Source organism: Patagioenas fasciata, chromosome 12, assembly GCF_037038585.1.
Source record: "Patagioenas fasciata isolate bPatFas1 chromosome 12, bPatFas1.hap1, whole genome shotgun sequence".
Classification (NCBI taxonomy): domain Eukaryota; kingdom Metazoa; phylum Chordata; class Aves; order Columbiformes; family Columbidae; genus Patagioenas; species Patagioenas fasciata.
The window spans coordinates 18,074,181-18,098,125 of record NC_092531.1 but is presented as its reverse complement, the minus strand read 5'-3'; positions in this window follow the sequence as shown (position 1 = coordinate 18,098,125).

Genomic DNA, 23,945 nt, shown 5'->3' with positions numbered 1-23,945 from the left:
TTCCTTTTTGATGAACCATCTATATTAGGCCACTATGCGATTCTTAATCATGTTTAGTGGTTTATACCCTTTCTCTCTCCCCACCGGTCCTCTGAACTTTATAACTATATGTAAACACGTTGTCAGTTTGAAAATAATCTTCTCTGGGTTCTTGTTAGAAGAAATTTCAATCTTCTTCAGTTCTAGATTAGGCAGTCTAGTTTTCTCTATCAGTGAATGGACTGGGGTTTCTTGGACAATAATGTGCCAATTGTTGATGGTTTGTGACCCATAAAATGTGAGGGTGACTATTCTGGCTTTGGTATGTAATTATGCAAAACACTTTCTATAAAGGCTTGCCATCTGATCTAATGACAGTCCCTGCGGTCTATTTCAAAAAGGGAGGGTCTCTATGTACAGCTCCTGAGAGAAAGAAAAGTAACATTTTGTTTTAATACAAGTTTTATGGGAAAAAATAGATAAATACAGAAACATCAGAACACATAGGCAGTCGTTTTCGGGGTAAATTAAACTAATGGCGAGTTATTTTAATAAGTTAATCATAGCAACATCACGGATCTATAGCATAGGGGTAGGGACAAATGATGTGAAATCTCTATACAAAAATAAATTATCGCCAGCTCCTAAGCACCTTGGCAGTGATGGGAGGTCGCCGCGGATGTGGATGCTGGGGGTCTCGCTCCAGCCTCTCACCTCTGCGGGCTTTCGCCATCCCACCAGAGCCATTTATTTCCCCCCTTTTTAAGCTGCAGAGCAAGCCGGAATCCTACCTTAGATAGCCTGTACAAATGAGCCGGGCACTTGGGATGACACCTATCATGCTATTAAATGGACGACTGTTTCACCTGAGAAATTAATGCCAATAAAATAAAATAACCAGGATTGGCGTTACCAGCTCCATACCTCTCTAAAGAGTCTGGGACAGCAGACGGTTTCTTTTAAACAGTTGAACAGGAGGGCAGGAAGGAGACATTTAAGTTCCCTTAAAGAAAAGGGGGAAAAGTTAGAAATGTTTAGAGTTTAAAAAATTAGTCGTATTTTTTCCCGTTCCCCTCTCTGCTTCCTCGAAAGCAAAGACGCTAAAGGGCTTCGGCTGCTTTGGTTACTACCAAGTGACATTGCTGCTACGTCACGGGACAAAACACAAACACTGCTGCCAATTTAAATTGATGTATAAAGATTAATGAGAGATGAAGCATACTAACAACCTGGATTATAACGGCAGGAATAGTTATTATTTCTCCCGAGCACATACATGTATACCGGGAGCCATAGGGAGCGCACACTCGTCGCTAGAATTTTCTCTCCCCACGTAGACATGATGTGTGTCCACCGTGACATGTTTAATTCCCCCGTGGACTAAACTAATACGATTAAAAGAAAGAAAGAAAGAAAGAAAGAAAGAAAGAAAGAAAGAAAGAAAGAAAGAAAGAAAGAAAGGCTGATTAAAAGGGAGAATCCACAAAGTATCAACATGCCACAGAGAGGAAGGAGGAATAGATAATTAGAAGCAAAAGAGGAGCAGGTAATTATGATCTGAAATTAAATATGATGTTTAAGACGCCTCCTTTGTACTGCAGTGAAGATTTCAGATTCATGCACATAATAAACACTCAGGTTGTCATCTGGAGGTGCAAATCTGAAAGATATTCCAACAAATGAAGTGCTGGCAGAGAGAGGTATAAAGAGATCTCCGCCTGTCAGGGGTCAGACAGCCTGAGATTGCTTCTAGAGATCTTTTGAAAATTTCACACGATTGAAGGCTTAGGGGCTTTGCTGCGTTCGCATTTCAAACTCAGATCAGCGGGATCACAATCAGAAATAGAGGTCTGGAAAATTTTGATGCAAAGATGGCCACAGGCTTCAGTGATTTTTTTCCTTCTTCTTCTCCCAGACAGACACTCTGACATGACTATGATCCCTGGGATGACAGAGTTGTCAGAAAAGAAAGAGAAAATAGCATCTTGTCTTGTAACTTCCTATCAGTCAAAAGGAATTTAGGATCTTCTTCCCAGTAAAAGAGAGGAAGAGGGAGCAATAAGGGGTGCGGGGGGAAGACGAGGCTTTCTTATCAGCAAATAAAAGCGAATAGAGTTCTGTGTTTTATAATTAATATTCCACACCTAAACGTTTCTGATCTCTTCCCTTTACAGTCCTCCCAACACATCACCTTCTTCTCCTCTACAATTTTAATTTTAGATCAGTCCATGTCCTCTGAAACAGTGTGCCAAAGTGATGTAATATCGACTACATGTGTATTTATGTCTAATACTGTATCATTTATGCTTATATGAAATATACCGCATTTTTACTCGAGCTTAATATAAAGAGATTATTTTTGCTACAAATATCTCATGCCATTATTGTTTTATTTAAAGCATTAAATCGTTCTAAATTTTTTTGTTTAAAGTGTAAAAAAAAAACCTGGAGTAACAGAATATAATAGTAAATTTAAAAGTGTCCTCCTAAGAGCCGAGAAAAGGTAAAAGACGGATTAAACCAACGGGAATTGTGTTAAAACATATAGTCAGTATATTCTATTTATAAGTCTTTTGAAAAGGTCAGGTGCAATAGGAAGTGTTTTATAATCTCGGCTATTTCAAATTAATTGCTATTGATTTGTTGACCAGGAGGAAGAGTAGTTAACTCAGCTCAGGTCTAATTATTGTGGTTTCTAAAAGAAACGATGCGGGTAACGTTGCGAAATGAACGAGCTGGGTTTGGAAATAGGAACTTGCCGGGATACTCTTTCCTAATTAGCTCCGGGGAAGCGTTTGGGGACCTCGGATCAAGCGAAAATTTCCCACTCTGCATTTTACTCCTGGATCTTCTGCCAGCCAAATAGTACCCTCCCTCCCCACCCCCACCCCCCCATATTTCACATCCTAGTTGGATTTTTGTTTGATCGATATAAACCAAATATTTATTTATTTATTGTTTTATTTTTAGCTAACTTCTCTAGCGCTTCCTCAGGTAAACAGAAGACAGGGAAGCAGCGAAAACGTGCTTTTTGTAGTTGACCATATATATAGATATATTTTTTTTAATTAAAGAAAAAATGTTATCAGGAAAGATGAAGATATTTTTTTTCCCTTGGAAGGGATAAAAAAAGGATTCAGACTCCTTTGAGTAACCGGAGTTCCACAATATCTCTCGAAATAAAAAATAATCACCCTGTCATGCTGAGAAGCAGAAAGTAACCTCTAAAAAAAATCCTAAAATGATGAGATTTGCGTGGCTAAAGTTGCATTAAGAAAGCTTGTATTTAAAACCGGCCGTTCCCCGTTTCCCTCCCCTCCTCCGAATCTGACAGTGGCAACTCTGGCAAATGACATCTCAATAATGAACAAAACATTTTTTTTTCCCTTGCCATTTGAAGCAATCAGTTAATTAACAAATAATCCCCACTTTGCGTGGACCACACCTTTTTCTGAACGAAGGATGGGAATTTTAAGAAGAAAAATTAACGACGAACTTGAGGGTGTGAAGAAAAAAACTTTTGAGAGATGCTTTTGCCGTGTATTTTCAGCTGCTGGGAATATTTCTGGGCTGTGTCACAAAAACGAACCTATGCGGTAATGGAAGCAATTTCCTGAAGATAATAAACAAGACTTAATAAAATAAAGTAATTCGAACATGCAGTGGCGGGTTGGTTTGAAGGATGATCAGAAACATCTTTTGGGGAGGGGTACTTTTTTTCCCCTCCAGAAAAGATAAATCAGAATTAGGATAATTCGCCCTTTTGTGCTTTTCTGCCTATATCTGGATGGAGATATATTTGCAATTCGGGTTTTCGGGTGCAACTTTAAGAAATAGGGAAATAAAGTCAGAAAATCTGAGAAACAGAGTTGGAAAGACTCAAGACTAATGGCTTTCGGCGGGCAGTGGGAAGGACAGAAATTTATAATAAATGTTGCCCTCCTTATTAGGAAAAAAACAAGTATTTTTGTACATGTGCAATATAATTTTCCTGCTTCTGTCGAATTTCCCGCTTTGAGCTGAACAAACTGAATTGAGGGGAAAAATAGTAGAAAAACTGATGCGAGTCCTAAATATGCCTTGGGAACCAGCACGTTTGTGCTCGTATCGCGTTGATAGTTTTTAATCTCTGCAAAAGTCCCGTCCCGCTGCGGGGAGTTCGTACCTGGGCAGAGGGGAGAGAGGGGAGGAGAAGCAGTAAACGAAGTTGGCAGGAGGGAATCGTTGCCATTCCGGGCAAGGATGCAGGGCGGGAGTTTAATTCTCAAACTTTTACTTGGGAAAAGTAAAAAAAAAATAAAATAAAAAAATTAAAGAACTGTCTTGCGAGGAGGACGATGGGCGTTGGGTTGAAGTGGTGATGCCCCCTTCTGCGGGTTTTCGCTGAGGATGGAACAGACGAGGGAGGGAATTTGTATTCCTTTCACCCTAGAGATGGACAAGACTGTCGTGACAACTGCAAGACGTGAGGGCTTGGACCTTTGTTCTGGGGCTGGCGACTGCAAATTTGGAGGTGTCGATTTACGTTTTTCTTCCTCTTCTAAAGAAAAGCGGGACGATCCGTGGCTGGAGACGTTTTGCTCAATAAAGTTCACAGAACGAGGGTGTTTGTTGGTTTGTTTGTTTGTTTTGAAGCGTGACCAACAGTTCTCTAACGAATGTGGAAATTAATGGAAACCCTCCTGGTGACTCCAGCCCGCTTGGAGAGAGCGTCCCTAACCCGGAGCAGGCGAAAGGGCCCGATCCTGTCTCCGTTTCTCAAGACAATCCTCCCGGCTCTCACCCTGGTCTCTATATTATTTTTGAGGGGGTATGTGGGAGAATGTATCTTCAACTCCCCAAATCGGCATGCAGCACCTTATCTCCCCTCACCCAGCACCCTACCTCCCCCTTTCGCTACCCCACGACCGCGCGGGATAGAGCTCAGTGTCAGGAGCGGGACCAAGTCCCAGCTGGCTCTGGGCGCTGGATGTGACTCTCCGGGCCCGATCCTGCCCCCCTTCCACAGATCACCCCATATTCCACCCCCAGCCATGAGGATCTCCCCCCCGGCGCGGGGGTGGGGGTGCGGGCTCGGGCAGGGGCATCGCGCTCCTCCGGCTGCCCGAGAGGGAAACAGCATCAGTTACATGTGTCGAATGAAAACACCTCCTACAGTACATAACGCCTTTTCATATACCCTCCAAATAAATGAAATCCTCCTTAAATCTTCTTAATTGCAACTGGAGACGGCAAATGATATTACCATTCATTGAAATGAGAGCTGCGCTTGACTTCTGGGGAGTTTCACTAGGGTTTTTCACAGGAGTGATTTAGGGTTACTTTCAGACCCCGTCAGCTTTCCGCACCCACCTTGCGGTGAAAGACTCTTTCCCTTCGTGTCCACAGTTAATACAGGGCTGAAAGTGGTTGCTTAATAAAGTCTATACGTATGGTCTGTAATGTATATATTGCTTCGTGTACATTTGTCGTGGCAGCGTGGTTTTTTGAAAGTAAGTGTATGCGAGTCTCGGTGCGTGGCTTATTCGTTCCCTACCGCGGGTGTATGCTCTCCCCACACACATCCACGGGAGTGTCCACCCCTGCGTGGGCACCTAGGCGAGAGTGTGTGCCCGGGGGTGTTTGCAGAGGGCTGGGTGCCCTCCCTTGGTTTGGGGGGCGCGGAACCGGGGGACTGGCCGAGTGGCACCGCCGGAATTATTCCCAGGCACCAAATACTGCTGTGGAGATTTCACATGATCTTCCTAATTCCACGTTTTATATTTTATGATTTCTTGCCAGCATCTCAGTGTGTTTCTGTTTAGATATACTAAGCTCCTTGAAATTAATTAACCTGTGGTCAGCAACAAAAAAAGTAATACTGGTTAAGCTATATTCCTTTACAACGTCTGGTCACAGTTAGTTACAGAATTTTCCAGCTGTGAAGATGATGTACACTATTTACTGTAATTGAATTGCTGTTATAACACCTTTCAAGAGGAAAAGTGATACATGACAAAAGTTGAGCTGACGCAGAGGCCTCCTTGTTTTTTTTTTTTTTTCCTTTTTTTTTTTTTTTTCATCCCCCCCCCCGCGTTGAAGTGGAATAAAAACTTCAGCGCAGAGAATCCCCACTCGTGTCTGCCCCGGGGGTGGATGAAGATCCACTCCCGGCGCAAGGGTGCGGAAACCTCCCCGCACCCGCCCTCCTCTGCAAACCCCGCAGCTACCGGCGCGTCGCCCCCCCCGCGCATCCCGCCGGGACTGCCCGGCAGAAACGGGCACCGGCCTCAGCCCCAACGTCCCGGAGCTGCTTGGACGCATCGCAGCATCAGCCAGAAACTCTGTGTGCGGCGAGGAGGGACAGAGGGGAGAGGGGTCTCACTTACAGCTGAAAGTGCTGAAAACAACCGTTCTCATGTTTGGGGAGACAATTGGATTTATTCCCTTCCAACTCGTAACAGATTCTCTAGAGCATCAGAGAGATTATTTTATAAAGCAAATTCAAAGCAGGCTCTTCATTAGATCCCATTATTAATAAAAGGGGACGATTAGTTGGAAAAAAAATCTATCTAATTCGGAGAAAAAAAACCCGCACATTTTAAATAATTTCTGTAACTTTTGCTACCTTTGGCGTTTTTGGCAAAAGAACAAACAAAAACCCGGAGGAGTTAGAAGTGTTTTTTTCCCCCCTCATTCCCCCCCTCCCCACTTCTTCTCAGTGCCATATAACAGCCTTTCCTCCTTCAACTTCAAAGAAGACTGAAAGGACAAACATTCTGATACAACTAATAATACACGGAGAGAAAGAATTTGCATTCCTTAGCAAATATAAGTGCTCATTAATAGAATCATGTATTTGACTAAGAACATCTTGCCGGTACCGCTGGGAGATAGAAAGTGTTCATGTGAGGAGAGTCTGAGGAAGAGTTTTGATTGACGTTGTAGGAGCCACATCTTCTGCCTTTCCCCCAGTCATATATATTAGGTCAACGATTACTAGTGAAGAAAAAAAAAAGTGAAGTAATAATCATAAAGGAACAGATGGGAACAGAGTGCCCTGCGACTTCTGAAAGGCACTGCAAGGACTCGCTGGCTATAAATTCATCGAGATAATGCTAATTGCGCTCTTAGGCCGTGTCGTGGCTCCCGCCTGTACGCCCTGTCAGGAGGTCCCGCATCCGCGCCCGCTCCGCACCCGTCACCCTCCGGGGCTCCCGCTTACACCCGCACCTGAGCCCGGAGGGTTTACGCGGAAAGCGCTCATACTCAGGCCGGGGCTCCGGCTGCGCGGAGGGGCGCGGAGGGCAGCGCTGCCCTCTCCCCGCACACCCCGGCACGGTTTTATCCCCGGACTCGGTGGTTTCTCGTCTCCAGGCTTCTGTGGGCCCTTCGCTGCCCTGTGCTGTGCATAGCATTAATGAAATTTACACCCCAACGCCCTATATATGCCCAGTGCGGCTCGGACATACAACCGCGCCGTATGGAGGCGTTAAGGGGGTACCAGTTTTTTCGCCATGGATGTGGGATGCAGCATTCCTGCACAGCATCTCTCTCTTTTCAATCAGTGCTTTCTTTGGCTCTCAGCTGAGGTGATGCTGCTTAATAGGTGTGATGGGAAATGGTAAACAAAATTGAAGTCGCTTTATGATTAAAACTTTGTTCATTTGACTGAGCTGAAAACAATTTCAGTGATTATATAAAGCTTATTTTACCCTCGTTGAGAACCCACATTTTCTCCTCATTTACCGTACTGTGAATTTGGACATACTCTTCCCTGCAAATAAGTCTTCTCCAAGAGAGAATAAACCAGCTTGATTTGGACCCCAGAAAAGTTTATTGACACCCAGGTGGGCAAATCTTTCCGATTTTCAGGACAATAACTTACATAAACAAGATAAAATCTTCAGGAAATTAAAAAGCAACTTTGCTTTTTAAGATGATTATCTGGGAATTTCTCTTGCTCTCCTGTTACTGATTCACATCTTGCTACAAAGAAAGAATATGAAAATCTCTGGCCAGTGCAGACTGGGTAGGTCTGTCTGTGAGGTGACTTGAAGAGGAAACGCTGGATCAGAGTTGGAGCCAGACATGGGGACTATAATTTGATCTCCTGGGTTTCTAGCATCCAGTTTTAAAAGTGTCATGATTAACGTAATTTTAAAAGTGGAAAAAATATATTAATTGTTATTTTGAAGGACCTGAGAATTTATTGTCACTTCAATCTTTAACATCAGGTTTGGATATCTTTCTAGAAGCTGTATTACCCTTAAATCAGCTGTAATGTTCAGAGCTCAGTGTAAACACTGAGCAAAGATATGGCTCACTGCTGACAGTTTTATTACATTAAGCTTTGTTGCTAACAGTACTTTTCTGGCTTTCACTCTTTCAGGCTTATTTAAAGAAGTTATCTTTGTCTGGGAGTTTCTTTAGTTTTCATTAGATTTGGAAGCAGTTTTTTATACATACATGCAAGCATATTTGTGTTACTCAAACACAGCTGAACACAATTTCGCTGTGAATTTAGTGGGACCGTATTTCATCAGAGATGCCCATGAAAGCCAGAGGAATGGTGCTAGGAAAGCGTCACATGTGGTTCTCCAAGATGGTTTGTGTATGGCAAGGGCAGAAACATGTTTTGGCTTCAAAGAAGTCCTGTATTTTATTTGCATAATTGGTAGAAATTGGCAGTCAGGGTCTTACTGTTGGTTTAGGCCCAGCAGTCGTTGGTCTAATAACCTTCTGACTGAGTTTGGCATTAAAAAGTCAAAAATTTTTGGTTCATTCAGCAAGCGGGACCCTTCATCTGAGCACATTGATGTCTGCGTTGACTCTTTGTTCTGCCCCAGTTGTTCCCAGCCCACTCTGGCTCTCGGATAATAATATCGAGCAAGAAATGCAGTAGTGCACTGTCTTTTTTTACTTTTTCTTCCCTCTCCCTGTCCTTTTAAACTCCTATAGCTGTGAGCAGCCTCGGAAGGCTCATAAGGTTAACAAATTGGGAATTTCAAACTCCTTTGTTTCAGCTTCCCCTGAAACATGCCTGTTGGCTTTGCTCTGGGGCCGTGAACCTGGGAATTCTTCCCAATTGATGGTCCCAAGGCCCCCGAGCTCACAGGGCCCTGAGCTGTGGACCAGCCTCCGTGGGGGACCGCCCCAGGGTGAGGAGCGCAGATCTTGGGGGATGAAACAAGATGTTTCAGATGCAATGAACTGGACATCTGTTTCATCAGGAAAAAAAAAAAAAAGAGGAAAAAAGGAAAAAAATTCATCAGCTCTAATGAGAGATGCTAAGATATTTTGGTATGTTGATAGGTGGCCTCCTGCTCCTCACAGCTGGAACAAACAGGCTACCTAATCTACTGGCTCCTAGGAATGATTTTTTTTTTTTTTCCCTGCGTTTTATCTTTTATTCACATCAGAGCACTGGAGTATCAGTAGCATGCACTTGATGCTTTTCAGTGCACTCTTCAGTGGTTTTGGGTCATTGCCAGCCTTCAATTTACCTGCAAGTTTCCTTATCTCTAGCCTGTGGATCCGATCCATTCTGTGCTGAATTTCCTAAATACGATGTTGTCCTCCTGACGAATACATTGTTTTTTAATTCAGCAGCTCTACCAGTGCTAAAAGTCCATATTGTTTCACTGTTAACATAGTCAGGGGATTTGTTTTTACCCTGAGCTTGTCTTGTAGGATTCAGCTCCTCCAAATGTTTCCTGACCCTTTAAATTTGCTGGACCAGACCTACAGGACTTGTTCTTTCCCACATGGAGAACATCTCGGTATTGCCCGTTACCTGCAATAGTCTGCTGCTCAGTGCTGGGTGGTACCCCCATGTGCTAGTTGCTTTATAAAGATGTATCGCTTGCTTCGTGGGATTTTTATTAGCAGCTTTGTGTGGATTCTGAATCATTTTATGGTATGTTCATGGACCTGATCACATTTTCCCCTTGGGTTACAGGTTGGTTTTGTGCACAGATTCAGTTCTTGCAAACTGAACTCTTCAGTTCTTTGTGCAAACTTATTTTTCCTGTAAATACAATTTATTCTCTGGAAAGGAATTCCTCTTCACATCTTATTTACACAGTTCCCAGGTACTGTTGTTTGTTTGTTTGCTTGTTGTAGGTGCCACTCTCTTTTGCTTTTATTTTTACTTTCCTCCTTGCTGAGCTTGACTCAGGCCATCTTACATACCATGGGTTGAGCAGTGCCCTGAAGGAGTTTTCCGCTTCTAACACAAAGTACGTGCATTTCATTGGAAAAGCAGTGATGGTGCAAGTATAGTTGGGATTTTAGCCAGGCACTTGCAGACCAACTTTCTAGTATTGCCTGTGAGAGGACCATGGTCTCCGAGTAGACAACTGTCTTTTCCTGGACAGTTCCTGCAAGATCCTTGCATCTGTCTGTTTCCAAAGTGCTGTCACCCATATTTATTCAATACTTCTTGTAGTACAGTCTCTTCTGGAAGCAGGATCCAATCTGAAGCTACTGATAGCAGCTTGTTGTACCATTGGCAGGGTTGTGGAGCCTGTGACTCCCCATATTTTTGTTTTTAGAAGTAGCATTCCAACACTCGCAGGTTTTTTTTTTAAAGCCTTCTTTTCATTAAAATAGTGATGATGCCACAGAAAACTGTCAACTCTCAATTCTTTCCCTAGACGTGTATATGTATATGTATATATGTTTGTATGTATGTATGTATACATGTATGTATAATCACAGTAAGAGAAAGAAAGGATCAGGTGTTGCTATGGAAAGAGACTATTAATTTGTGACAGAACTGGTACTACGGGAGGTGAGAACCTTCCCCTGCACAAAATGAACCTTTAAAAGGAAGCTCACAGGGACCCCAGATGCTCTTTGGGGGACACATGCCCCAATTTTGGTAATTTGCTGGTCTTATTGCTTACCTTTGATGAATGGCTCTTCAATCAGATTTTCACCAATTTGAATGTAGCCTAGTTTTAGCTAGTCTGGATTAAACTGGAAAGAAGATTTGTATGAGGTATTGGTTTGAATGCTTTACAAAGAACTCGATGGCTAGGTCCCAAGGAATATTATAAGTTTCTCAAAAATCCTGTGATGGTTTATGTCAGCCAGGCATCTACTTAGATGCATAAAACATGTTTTACTTTTAATAGATGTACCCAAAAGGAAAGAAGGAGAAGCTGGAGGCAAGGAATGAAATTATCCCGTTTCTCATCTATTCCGTTAAAATGATGTTCCTTGCGGACCCCAGCTGCGTGTTGCCCCTGGTCCATCCTGGTCACGGGTTTCGTCAGGGACTATCATGTCAACCAGCCTGTGGCAAATGAAACCAGCTCTGTTCTTTTTCATTAACTCCACCACTGAAGAGAGGAATCCTCTGGTGCCTCTCTTTGCTCCATGCGTGGCAATCCAGATGCACACAAGTGGTTCAGCTTCCCAAGGCTCCCAGTGAGAATGGGATTGAAGCAACTGGTCCTGACCCACCAACTGGTCTTTGTCTGTGTGCCCCAGAAAACATAGGAGAAAAATTATTAACTGTGGTTTCTTGATTGCATTTAGAACTAATGGGATAAATTGTAGATTTGCCAGATGAATTTCTCAGCTATAAAACTTAGGCTGCACTCTGGGTGGTTTTACGTTATTAGGCAAACTATCTCTCTGGGTGTATTTTTAGCAGCCTGTCTGATAGCTTCATCCTGGTCTGGCTTAGCAATAGAACTAGAAGTAACAAGCTAAATTGATTTATTCCCGTAAGGCAGGATTTTTCAATCCATTTCATTTTTCCAGTCCCTGCCATTTTTCTCACTGACCACAGACCTGCCAGCTGGTGTTACCTCTCCTGGTCACTTGGAGGTTGCCTCATGGACCACCAGGTCTCTCCTGGCCAAAGGTTGAAAACTGCTGCTTGAAGGAATGTGAACGAGCAGAATGAGCCTCTCTCAGGGTCATCGGCCTGGCACAATACTCACACACACCATGTGCAATGTTTTATTTTGCTCTACCTGCCAGTCTCAATTTCAACTTTTTTTTTTTCTAAATTTTCCTTTGCCACAGGGAACATCAGAGGACTGTGGACTGAGGACCACCAACCTACATAGAATAAGAAGAGTATTAACATTTCCTTGTGCCTCTCTTATCTTCAGCATTTTTAGATTTTCTTCAGAAGTAGTTAGATTGAATCCGATATTTTTGTGTTGCTCTGGACCCTTAAATTACTACAAGAAATCCTTGTATCTGGCGCTTGTATCTTTTAAATCTTTGCAATCTGAATGTGTCTCCACACAGGCACATGTGACAGGCTGTATCCACACAGAGACATGTTGATGTACACAGAAATAGAAAAAGGGGTTTATGTGTTTCTCTGGAAATCACACCTGGTAAAAGGGGGGTGGCTCTTTCTTCTACAGCATGATTCCTCTCCACATTTTGCAGAGCAGATTTTGCTTCAGAACTAGCACTCAGAGAAGGACTGTGGTCCTGGCTGCTGTGTTAGATTGATTTCTCCTTCCCCCTCAAGATCAACCATGTTTTCAGCCAAGAACAGTGAATGCAGAGAGAGGTAAAAAGCAGAATACTTGCAAATATTTGAAGGGTTTTTGCTGATCAGGGTTCAGAGCTCCAGTTAGTCATTATTTCATAGTGCAGAAGAAATACAGCCTCGGTCTTCTCTAAGTGATAGACACAGGGTAACAATCATAAGGGCTCCGGTGAACTTCCTGATATTAAGACAGCTAAAGTGCTGTTCAGATGTAATCCAATCAACGAGACACTACTCCAAGCGAGCTGGGCGACAAGGCAAACTGAGCTGATGATCAGTCGGTGCACGGTACCGCCAACGTACATGACGAGAGTGAAAAGAAAAAAAAACCTGGCCTATTTCAAACTTTGGGATGAAGGTCAAGATGTTGCCTGACGCGATTATCAGTGATCACGGTGACAAGGAGGAGACTGGTGAGAAGGGGAGGGAGATGATAAGCAAGAGCTCGTGGTGTGCCTGGAGCAGACAAAAGAAGAGCCAGGAAGAAACTCTTATATTTTCCAGAGTAAAGAGATTAAATGGTGAGAAGGGCTGGTTTTACAGCACAAAACAGGTTTTCTTCACAAACGGGCCTGAATAGTACTATTCTAGAGATGGGGTTGTATTCCTTCTCTTGGGAATCCATGGTTTGTTTGCTAGTGAGGGAAGAGGGATGCAATCTCCTTAGTCCTACCAGAAAATCTATTCCCAGTAAAAGCAAATCTTAGTAAAGTTTTCTTTTTTGTTGTTTTCTTTTTTTGTTTGTTTGTTTTTTGTTTGCTTGGGTGGGTTTTTTTTGTGTGATAAGATATACCTTGTTAAATGGTGACCATCCACACCATTGCAAGTGTTCCTTGAAGCTGAAAGTGTTAAGAGGATGAATTTCAAATGGTGAAGGGAAGGGTGCATCACCATACACAAGTCTTACGTGCTTTGCATCCAGTGTCCATTTTAAATTGTCAACTTGTGAGACAGATTGTCTACTACATTTGGCCTATTTGTTGTGATCTTGACTTTTTTTTTGAAGTTCCCACCTCGGGAACATATCTTATGTGATAGGAAAGAGGGACTATTGGCCACTCCTGTGCTGCAGCAGTGCCATGAAGGAAGAACAGGGGGAATGGAGGAAAACAGGCAGCTGTAGAAGATGTGGCTAAACACATGTTCCAAGCTGGCATCGCTGGTGGAAAACAAATTGAGACATAATAAGAACATAAAAAATACATACATTAAAAAAAAAAAGGCATCTGGGGACCTGGGAAGTGAGGGTAAGGAGTATGACCTTGCTGTAGAATGGAAAAAGGAGTGTGAGGGATGTCCGGAAGATAGGCACAGGATGCAGAGAAAAGTGATTTGTCACCTGTTTTTTGGGATGAGTGGCAGATGGGAGGGTGTGGTGAAGAAGGAGACACAGAAAGGAGGAGAAAGGGGCACACAGCAGCCCAGGCTGGACCTCAAAAGGGTTGTGGAGGGAAGATGACAGGCAGTACAGGTCGGGGGGAGCTGGGGATGGCTGCCAGCCCATGTGGTGATGGGGTGGCATTGTCAGTGATGATATTGTTAGGAATGGCAGATGACGGGAGTAGGGAATGGGGAATATGGGAGAAGAAAGCGCTGTCAGCCCCCACTGCTGACGTGGGAGGGGTGAGTTCAGTTGTGATCTCTCAGTGCAGTTCCTCAAAATCTGGGGCCATCTGGACACAGTCCTGTCCCTCGTACAAGCTGTCAGTGGCACCGAGGGATTGCTCTGGCAGCCAGGACTTGCTGGCACATCCAAGAACCTCCGTGTTGATGGCCAGGAGGGCAGATGGCAGTGGATCCACTACAGTGGCTTTGCACCACCTGGTGCCCCCTGTTTGCAGGAGTCCTGCAGAGCCAGGTGAGCCTGGTTTTGGGCACTGTGGTGTCACTCAGCCGGATGGTGTAGAGTCACCCTGCCACATCACAATGAGTAGACACCTAAACAGCTTTGAGTATATGAACCGTGGTGCAAATGTTCGGGATGGCCACGTTTGTTTTTGGCTGGTTGCACTATGTCAGGCATCACCAAAGCAACAGCCTGAGGTGGATGACAAAGCAGGAGAGTGAGAACTCGTCTGACACAATGTCTGTATGGCAAAAGACACTTGCAGTGATCAGTTTCTTCAACCCCATCTTCCCTGCACTTCCTTTGCTCAGCGCAGACATGACGCATGAATTAAAATTTGGACTGGTGTTTTGAGTTGCTCTAACAAAGGGTATTTATAGGAGTCTCTGAGAATGTTGGCTATTCCTGCTGATGCACACCTATACATCAGGTATTGTTTCATTCAAATAATATTTTATTTGCCCTCAACTATCCCAGTAACAACGATAGTTTATTACAGTGTATCTGATAATGGGGATTTGAAAAGTAAGTGCCTTGGGGTAAGAAATTGGTGGTATGTGTTTGCTGCTGATCTTAGAGCTGCGGAAAATAACGCCAATGACTGCAGCTCTTCAATAACAACAACAAAAACAAACAAACAAACAAACAAACAAACAACCAAAAAATCAAGGCTCCAGAAAAGACAATATAAAATTGTGCATTATGACATGACATGGGAAACAAATGATGACAGGCATTGGTTAAAGGGTCAGTTTGCCCTGGCTGAGAGCACTGGCTGTTTCTCCTCTCACCTCAGGTGCTGCCTCCTCACCGATGCTGTTCCTGGGAGAGGGAAGAGGTTGTAGTTGACTAATCCAACCCATAGCCCTAACAAGCTCTTCTGGCAGAAGGGACCCTGAAACTTTTTTAGCTTGAATTCCATATGTGCATGTAGTCCTTCCGCTGGAAAACGTAAATGTTTAAAAATAAGTTACATGCATTTCAGTTAAACTTTAAAATTTCTCAAATCTAGGTATGACTTTCTGGTCAAAACCTTTGAGGTAGACATCCTCATATCAGAATAACAAATCGACCCACAGTGAAGATATTCAGAGTGAACTAGAAGGACAAACAGAAGGCTTGAACACAACTTTTCTTTGCATCATAAATAAATTTCTCTAAACAGTAATTTATTAGTCATTCAGTAAATGGAAAACAGGAGAAGAAAAAACAGGAGAAGGAAAAAGATGCTAGATTGATAAATGTATAATTGTTTAAGTTGTATTTTATCACACAAGCTGAAAGTACATGTAATGAATTCATACGCAAGTAAATGATGAGAAACCTATTAATACACAAATAACCATGCACCCATATTGGACTAATAGAAAGCAGAGACCAGTCTCAAAAATTTATCTTAGACTATGTCAGACCACACAACTCTGCCCCTTTACCCCAGAACAGCATTTTGCCTAGCATCCACTGTGTAATTCTACACTCTTCTTTGGGACTGCACTAATGTGATAATTTAGGAAGTACACTTAAATGAATGATCTGAAGTGTATGGCAAGAGTACGTGCAATGGACCATCCCAAACTTCTCTTTTAGACAGGGAGAAAACACGAAAACTACTGACACAGTAGCCTTGACATGGGTAAGTGAAAGAATGCTGTAAGTATGGTGAACATGGTTTGGGGAAGAGACACACTAGCTGCAAATATTATTAAAGCAGCTATCAATTTTAAAATGCATAAGCTATAGAAGAAAGTAAGCCATGGAAAAACCTGTTAGTGATAAAATTGGAAAGAGAAACATTGCTTACCCAGCTGGTTAAATCATGATGGAAAGTAAAATTGATTGAAAAATAAACACCAGATTTAGAAGCACACTCAATGTATTTGGCAGCAAAAGCTGGTGCCACCAAGGAAGATCGCTCTATAACCACATTGAAACTGTCCAATTCTGCTCAGTCCTACACAGATCTGTACACTGCAGAGTCTCTCAGCCACCTCCACTCCCGCAGCAAGTGGGGACACAGCTCCACCTTTGCTCACCCTGTTGACAGAGGGGACTCAACTTAGGCTCTCAGAACAGATTAATCTTCATCTAACCATGGGACCATAGGGCAGTCTGTGTTGGGAAGGACCAACTAGGTCCAACTAGGAACACCTTCCACTAGACCAGGTTGGTCAAAGCCCTGTCCAGCCTGGCCTTGAACACTTCCAGGGATGGAGCATCCACAGCTTTTCTGGACAGCCTGTTCCAGTGCCTCACCACCCACAAAGAAAGGAATTTATTCCTAATTTCAAATTTAAATCTACCCTCTCTGAGTTTAAAACTGTTACCCCTTGGCCTATCACTACACTCGTGATATCTTGGACATCTATATCCTCTCTAAGGATCTAGATGCAGCTCTACAATCATTAACAGAATAAATTTCAGAAGTATGAAACTAATAGCTATTGGGTGTCTTCAGTGCTCAACGCTCATTGATTTCAAAACAGGAGAAGTTATTAAAACTTTTTTTTTTTTTTTTTTCTGATTAGCTCCTACAAACACAGCTTCTGGGTGTCCAAGACCTCATCAAAATCAAAGGAAGCCTGCAAGCAAAACAGAAATACAGTTGTCACTTTAGTTTACTCATGGTTGTCCCAGAAAATGAAAAGAGGCTTTTCTCACTTCTGGGTTTTTTTTTAATGCACTTGTGCAAGGCGATTGTGTTTGGAGTTAGACTTCCTATTGTCATGTTGGAAATCCAAACTGTGGATGCAAATCCTCTGATGGCTTAGTACAGGATTTCTGAGTCTCGTTGCAGAGACGTCTTTGAAAATTTGGCCCCGTTTTGTAGTGATAACGTGACAGATTCCTCTTATACTGAATTCTGGTGAGCAGTGTGCCTGGAGGTTTGGCTAGTTTGCTAGGATTAAAGTCTGGGTTTTAAAGATGGTAGCTTATATTTTTTCCCCCAAACAGACATCAAAATAGAGATATCTGCTTTTAGAGAAAAACAAATCCACAAAGATACAGAATAACAGTTATCCTGACTAGTATTTGAAAACTCCCAAATAAACCTGTGTTCCCCTTGTTAAATTCCTCTGCTAGAGTCTGGGCCTGTGGTGGTTTTTTTTTTTTTTTTTTGTTTGTTTGTTTGTTTTCTCTGTTCTTCCATTACTTTGAGCAAATAGGTTTTCTAGAGAAGTTCACTTTCACCCTATTTACTTCAGAAATCGAAGTGGGGTTTCAGTGCCTTACTGATCCTGAGCAGATACAACTTCTCATCCTGGGCTCCTGTTAAAGGGCTCCGAGGGTTGGGTGGGATGCCTCTCCTTCTGTCATCTTGAGCTAGCGTTGTTTTGTCATGCAAAAGGGCATCCTTGTGCCAGGATCAAGTCCACTAGCTCCTTCACTTGTTCAAACCTATCCTTTTATGCTAGAAATTTTTCTCAAGCCCCTGCCAATTAAATTCAGTTTAATAACTCTGACCATTTATGTGACACATTTTATCTTGGAAGAGCTAATAAAACCACTAATTACTGTTCTGAGTGCTCCCAAGAGACAGCTTGTCATTGTCACCTCCTCATTTCATTGATAGGGAAACTGAGGCAACATGATATGACAGGACAAGAGGTAATGGTTTTAAACTAATAGACGGGAGATTCAGGCTAGACATGAGGAAGAAATTTTTTACAATGAGGGTAGTAAAATACCGGAACTGGTTGATCAGAGAAGTGGTAGATATTCCATCCCTGGAGACATCCCAGGCCAGACTGGGATGGGCTCTGAGCAGCCTGAGCTGGGTGAAGATGTCCCTGCTCATGGCAGGGGGGTTGGGTTAAGTGACCTTCAAAGGTTCCTTCCAACCCAAACTATTCTATGGTTCTACGGATTTGTGTAGGACAACAGACCAGAGGTCTTCCCAAACCACCCAAGTGAGTTCAGTGCTGTGTGGTTTCCCACATAGGGAAAAATTTACTTCTGTTGGGCATAATGGAGGGGCACCGTGGTATCTCCAGTTTTTCTTCCAGAGTTCAGCAAAAGAAGCAGCTGAGAGCTCGGAGCTGTCAAGTCTTTGAGTCTCTACTTCCTCCTCATATTTTGATTAAACTTCCCGCTGTTGCCTCAACACCCTTGGCAAAAGTGGAAACTCCTCTCAAAGGCAGCAAGATCTTTTGGATATAAAAGTGATGCAACATTCTTCCAGTGACTTCCAAGGGCTTTTTGAGTTTGGGCTGAGTGAGTTCATCCAAGGATGCATGCCAAGATGAGCTATCACTGCAGTCACAACCATGGTGCTACACCAGATCTGTGTGACTCTCACCAGCATCTGGGGCATTCAAAGGAAGATGCAAAGGTGAATGGAATGAAAACGATGTCTGTGCATCTTCCACTTCTCTGCTGAGCACCAAACTTATACTGACAACAATTATCTTCTGCCTTGTTCTCAAGATGAAAGTTATATTTAGAGTAGGACAACATGTCTTCATTTGAGAAATGTAATGCCTTCGAAGAACCACCAAAGCACAATTACTAGATCGAAAAAAAGAAAATAGAAGTCAAAGCAGGAGACCTGCATATGTAGTTCCAACATCAAAGGAATATCACCTGTGCTTTCATCTCCTTTTCCTCTTCTGAGTCAAAGGTGCAACATATTAATGCATATTTTAACCATTTTCTATTTTGAAAGCTTAAATGTCAGCGTAATTCCCCCATCAGTAATTTCTGTTGTGCTCTTCCAGGTTGGTACTTCAACAGAATATCTCCTAGTTTTCACACAGTAATCTCCATCTTTGCCTTTGGTAGGTTTGTGTCAAATTGCTTCAAGTATTCACTCTAGATTTGAACTGGTTCATATTCCTTGAAAATTTGCTTAGAACGCTGTCAAACAAGGTATGGTACTGACATCTGTGGGGCATTTCTGGTGTCCTACTTTTCCCTGGTTCCCTCATCCTCTTCTCTTTCAAGTGCAGGGTCATCTGGTTGCATCTGGATGCACTTGCTGTTCAGAGTGGTCTATAATGTAACCACCTGGAAAACAACACTTCTTTTTTTCTTTTTCCTTATTTCTTTCTTTAGAATGAACTTTGCATTTGAGGATTATTGACAAATCTGTTTGAAAAATACGTGTGAAGAAAAACCTTTATGGTCCATCTTGTGGTAAAAAGCGAGTATGTCTTTGCGCATTTGAGTGTCAGTAGATTATTTATGCTGGTGCAATGTTTGAAGAGATAAAATACTCCCCACTGTGCTACATGTAAATCTCTGCTATGTAAACACAAATTGTTGTTGCACATGCATAATCAAAGACATTTTTTATAATTATTGTTGGATAGTTTAGTACTCCAATAGCATCATCTGGTTTAAAATCAGTGTAGCTCTACTAGAGTCTGCGAAGCCCCTACTGATGTGTACCAGATGGGACTCAAACTCCTCACTCTGAGTCCTTCTGAGGGAAAAAAAGAAAAAAGAGGCAAAAGCCTGATAGTCCTTGAAAGCGAAGTTCTATATTCATTCATGGAAAGCTAGTAGAGCAAGAGTAGCAGGGACTTTTCTTGATCTGCATATATACCTCCCTTATCTAGGGAGAACATTTCTGCAATGAGGGAAAGCATGGTGTTCTGTGCCAGGTTAGTTCTTGGCCTCTTTGCCCAGACTATTGCAAAGATTTGCCAGATAATGTCATTTGTAACTCCTTTCTGCTGAGATTTGGACTAAGACCACCAGCTCTTTAACTGGGCCAGCAGACCGCTGCCACATGCTGAGAATTTTCAGTCGTTCACAACCTGTGCTGCATTTTTAGATACTGAAAGGTGAAGAGCTTGAAATCTGGTTTTCTGTCCCCAGAGTGATCTTGTTTCACTGTCATTCAGCATTATCTTTTCTCCAACACTGTACATCACACAAAGAACTTTCTAAAGTTACTTTGACACTCGATTCTATCCCAGCTGATGACAACAACTTCAGTCTCGCTCTTTTGGTGTTCTGTAGCCAGACTTTGCTCTGAATTAATATAAAATACAATATTCAGTAGCATTTATTTTCACAAATTAATTCAGACTACGTCATTCAAGTAGCTGATAGTTGCGACTGCCCATGCAGATTTTAATGCCATAAATATGTATTTATTTCCAAACCTTCAATGCTATTATCTGGCATACACACAGTTTTCTCCAGCAGACATGAAGATAACTTTGTTAGCATGAAACGAGGCTGACAATTAGGGGATTGTTCTCCCTCTTTTGAATACTGGTAGCAAAAATATCCACTAAATACTGAACTATTGCTTCCTATAAGATAATAGAATGTTCACCTAAACTTCAGGGAGGGGCAAGATTTTACAAAAGTGAAGATTACACACATATATACAGACTATAAATGTATCCAGATTTCAAACAAATGAAAGTTTGCATTGTTATGATCAGTTCTTTCAGGTTTTCCTGTGAGATTTTTTTTCCTGTTTTCTGTATTTTCAACAAGATCCTCCAAAAGAGTTTTTATTCTTATGTAAGCTTGACATAGACACAAACTTTTTTTTGCAAGAAGTCTGAGCTACTGTTAGCAGCTACTGAAGAGCTCTAAGTCTGATGTGGGTTTAATGTTGTGATGAGTGCCATGGCAGAACAGTCTAACAATATAAGTCTGTTGGACATGTCGTCTGGGCTGTCACGTTCAATTTGCACATGACCTCCTGGCCAAAAAATGGGAAAGAAGTGGTAGAATGTGGGACTGAAAGCTTATATTATTGCTTTGACAGCTTCACTCATCTAGAAGTAATGCAAAATGCAATTTATATTTATACTCTCTGACCTTCTGTACAGAAAGGGAAACTATCTAATGATGGGCCATGGTAGCAGAGAAAGAAACAGATCTCAATACAGCTGGAATTTGTCTACATTTTTTGCTTTTCAACCATTCAATTACGGTCAAAAGATAAATGAAACATGAAGAGTGTCTTGGTTAGGTAGTGACACAATTATTTTATAGTGAGTAGGTTCTGGCTTTGAGCCTTGGCAAAGGTTGCCATGCACGCCTTGTTTCACGAGATACAGATAATCTGCCTGCTCCCACCAGACAAATCCCCTCTGCTTGGAGGTGTCATTGTGCCCATCACAGGAGGAGAAGAAAGACTCCAGCAACTCGGTACCGCTCTTGCCGTGCATTTGAGTATTCTTGAGAGAGGCTGACACTCTAATCCTATTAACTATGATAAATCAAAGTTGGACCTAAATGTAAATGGGACATCATTCACGTTTTGTGAAAAACAGGCAGATAGGAAGAACACACCACATTCTTTTTGTCTGTGGAGCAGCACATAGGTTTGCATCTTCTCAGGGGAAAAAAATAAATAAATTGGTCTTTGATTCTGACAGAACTGCTGAAGTAAATACCAGGTAACACCTTAAGATCCTTAACAAGATGTCTCAGAGCAAAAATCAGACTGCCATAGCTCAGCATCCTTCAGAAGGCTTCACTGCAGCCATGACTGTTTACAACAGTGTGATTTGGCTCAAAAATTCAGCTCCCATCTGCATCTGTTTCTCCCTCTTCGTTCAAAAGAGACACAGCATTTGAAGGAAAAGCTATCTGCAGGAATGAACGTTAAGGGAAGAAAACAGACACAGAAAACCAGGCACAGGTTTTACACATCCCAGTGTATTTGGGACAATGATATCAGTTTGAATTTGTCTTTTTATACATATATCCATGGTGTCTTAGATAGGAGTTGATCTGAAGTCAAATTACCTCAATGGCAAAACTTTCATAACTGGTTGTAGACTGTGAAACAAACCTAGTATTTAGGTGTTCACATAAGCCAGAGCATCACTTGTTTTCTGTCCTGTTTTATTCTGGACTGCCGCATTTCAATGGGTCTTTTTTGCTTTTGTAGATTGAATGATTAAAAAACATGTTATTGGACAACAATTTCAACTGATATCCAACTTTCTTCATGTAATTCCTTTTCTAATACATATGTGATGACAATGATGAACAATGAAGCTGACGGTCACTACACAGTTAATATGTCAGAAAAGCACAGAAATAAAGGCTATGGGATGGGCATGTTTCATAAATAAATGCAATAAGATGAGACAAGTTAGACAAAATAGTGCAATGATGAGAGACTGAGTGAAGATTAATATGCAATTTATCTTTCTTTTGGTTTGTTTCCCAGTGAGAAAGAATACTTTGTCCAAACTATTAGTTATCCTACAGGTCAAAAACTTGTTACTTCTGCATCTGTTGGAGCAGAATATGATTTGATTTTTTAAACTGTAAGGAAACTTGGAATCTAGTTGGTTTCTGTAGCTTCTTCCTCTGGTCCTTGCAGGCTGGTACAAATTCATGGTTTTTTGGGTGTGTTGTGTTTGAGCACGTGGATTTAAGTGATGGGTCACATGTGAGGACTGGGATCTCTGCGGTGGCTGCTTGAGGCGAGGGGCAGGTCTGGTGTGAGTGTGGCTGTGTGAGGGGCACTTTGCAGGGTGAACTTCGCAGCTGATGCACGTGGTTAAATCAATACCTACCTTCCCTAGGGCTCCTCCAGCCAGGATCATAGCAGCCCGAGCAGGGACTGATCTAACTGGGAGGTCTGCTTCCATTTCTCCTTTTTTTTCTTTTTTTTTTTTTTTTCCCCCAAGTGGACAGTTAAAATAGAAATATTAAGTTAAACCATCACCACCATAACATATCTTTCTAGGTCAAAAAACTTGTCCAGGTCTGACTCCTGCTGGTGTTACCACAGGCTTTGCCCTTGGTGGCAGGAGGAAAGGGGTGAGAGCTTTGATTTGAGAGGGAGGGAGAGGAATGCCCCCGGGTAATTGCAAAGTTGCTTTTGCAACCTCTTGTCCAGCAGCTGGTACAGTAGGCAGTGCCTCCTCTCACACGCTTTGCAGATCTTTTCCAGCTGAGTCACTAAACCAGGAAAAAAAATGGAGCACTTGAGCTGGCACTTTGGAGGACTGATTTGGAAGGGAGGAAGGAAAAAACCCCTCCTTTGTCTGCACCTTTTTTTTTTCTTTTTTTTTTTTTTCTTCCACCAAGCCGCTCGAGTGAAGCAGTTAATCGTGACTTTTTTTTTTTTTCCATCGTTTTTAATCCACAACCCTGCCCTGTACCTGCCCTTATAATCCCCTAGCATGTGCTGGTGACATCACATGGCCATCAGCTCCCAGCTCCATCCCTGTGACTGTCATTAACTGTTGCAAGCAAATGAAAAATGACTGGGAGACTCCGTGGCTCCCACCAGTGACCTTGGGTATTATTAGAATGACCTCGCTTTGGCTTGACCATAAAAAAAAAGAAAAACCTTTCTTGATATCATCAAGGGGCTGGGGCTGAACCGAGGCTGTTTGCAGTGAGGAGCGGGGAACGGAGTGGAGGAAACCATTAAAGAAAGCAAAGTAAATGTTATGCAAAGATGCAGCGGCCATAAATACTTGATCAGAGGCACAGCCCTGCAGCCTGACCCCTTGCCAGGACACGCCGTGCAGCACTGGGGTTACAGTGCACCTTGCTGGGAGTATTTTTAAGCCACCTCTTGGTTGTTATTTGTGTGCCTGGTCTTTAAAAAAAATATTAAATCACATGGATCCACTTAAGGGCTCATTGACCTCACATGTCTTATACACTGGTGTAGTT